The sequence below is a fragment of the Schistocerca serialis genome, chromosome 6, assembly GCF_023864345.2.
Source record: "Schistocerca serialis cubense isolate TAMUIC-IGC-003099 chromosome 6, iqSchSeri2.2, whole genome shotgun sequence".
NCBI classification, from domain to species: Eukaryota; Metazoa; Arthropoda; class Insecta; order Orthoptera; family Acrididae; genus Schistocerca; species Schistocerca serialis.
Genome location: NC_064643.1, coordinates 604,775,962 through 604,777,170, shown reverse-complemented (window position 1 = coordinate 604,777,170; position 1,209 = coordinate 604,775,962). Strand labels below are relative to the sequence as shown.

At 45.9% G+C, this 1,209-nt stretch overlaps 1 non-coding gene across 1 annotated transcript; it reads right to left on the bottom strand.

Annotated features, from left to right (window-relative positions):
• Positions 1 to 738: 738 nt before the first annotated feature.
• On the bottom strand, positions 739 to 812 carry Trnat-ugu (transfer RNA threonine (anticodon UGU)). Its single transcript has one exon. It is a non-coding gene; the product is annotated as a tRNA-Thr (tRNA).
• Between the last annotated feature and the right edge of the window lie 397 nt (positions 813 to 1,209).

The following is a 1,209-nucleotide window of genomic DNA, read 5'->3' as shown; positions in this document are numbered from 1 at the left end:
TTCCAGAAATTAAGTAAGTTAACATGTGTCTCTGTTTGTCCGTAGACACTCCACCGTTTCTGAGGAAATGACGTTCAAACGTTTTCGATTAAATGTGCGCTAGATGGCTTTTAGCGCAGAACAGCTCAACGCAACAGATGGCATAGTGACTAGCGACTTGTCAATGGCTCTGAGCACTATGGGACTTAACAGCTGTGGTCATCAGTCCCCTAGAACTTAGAACTACTTAAACCTAACCAACCTAAGGACATCACACACATCCATGCCCGAGGCAGGATTCGAACCTGCGACCGTAGCAGTCGCACGGTTCCGGACTGCGCGCCTAAAACCGCGAGACCACAGCGGCCGGCAGCGACGTGTCCTTCCACTTTTTGCGTCACGTGTTCGAAACCCGATGATTGTTTATTTATTTCATATTTTCATTGATTTACCCTTATACGTACGAAGTCGCTACACTTATGTTTCCTATAAAGTCAGGAGCTACAAGGACATATTAATTGTGATTTTTATATATATATATATATATATATATATATACACACACACACACACACGAGGGTTGGGACATTAATAGTGGCAACTATTTATTTACATATACGAAGATAGTAACTGTTCTCGAAAGAACAGTTACTATTGATGACCGTGCAGCTTATCCCTGGAATAAATGATGACTAACTGAAACCCTCAGCTGGCGACAGGTGATTTTGATATTCCTCGATGTGGACAGCTGAAAATGTGTGCCCCGACCGGGACTCGAACCCGGGATCTCCTGCTTACATGGCAGACGCTCTATCCATCTGAGCCACCGGGGACACAGATGAATAGCGCGACTGCAGGGACTTATCCCTTGCACGCTCCCCGTGAGACTCACATTCCCAACTGTCCACAAATGTCTATAAGGTACAATACGTATGTAGAATTGTGGACAGTTGCGAATGTGAGTCTCACGGGAACGTGCAAGGGATAAGTCCCTGCAGTCGCGCTATTCATCTGTGTCCCCGGTGGCTCAGATGGATAGAGCGTCCGCCATGCAAGCAGGAGATCCCGGGTTCGGGTCCCAGTCGGGGCACACATTTTCAGCAGTCCACATCGAGGTATATCAACAACACCTGTCGGCAGCTGAGGGTTTCAGTTAGTCATTATTTATTTACAGTTCGTACAAAATAGATACGTGTTTCAAAGTTTTACTGACCTTCAAAGCAATCACCA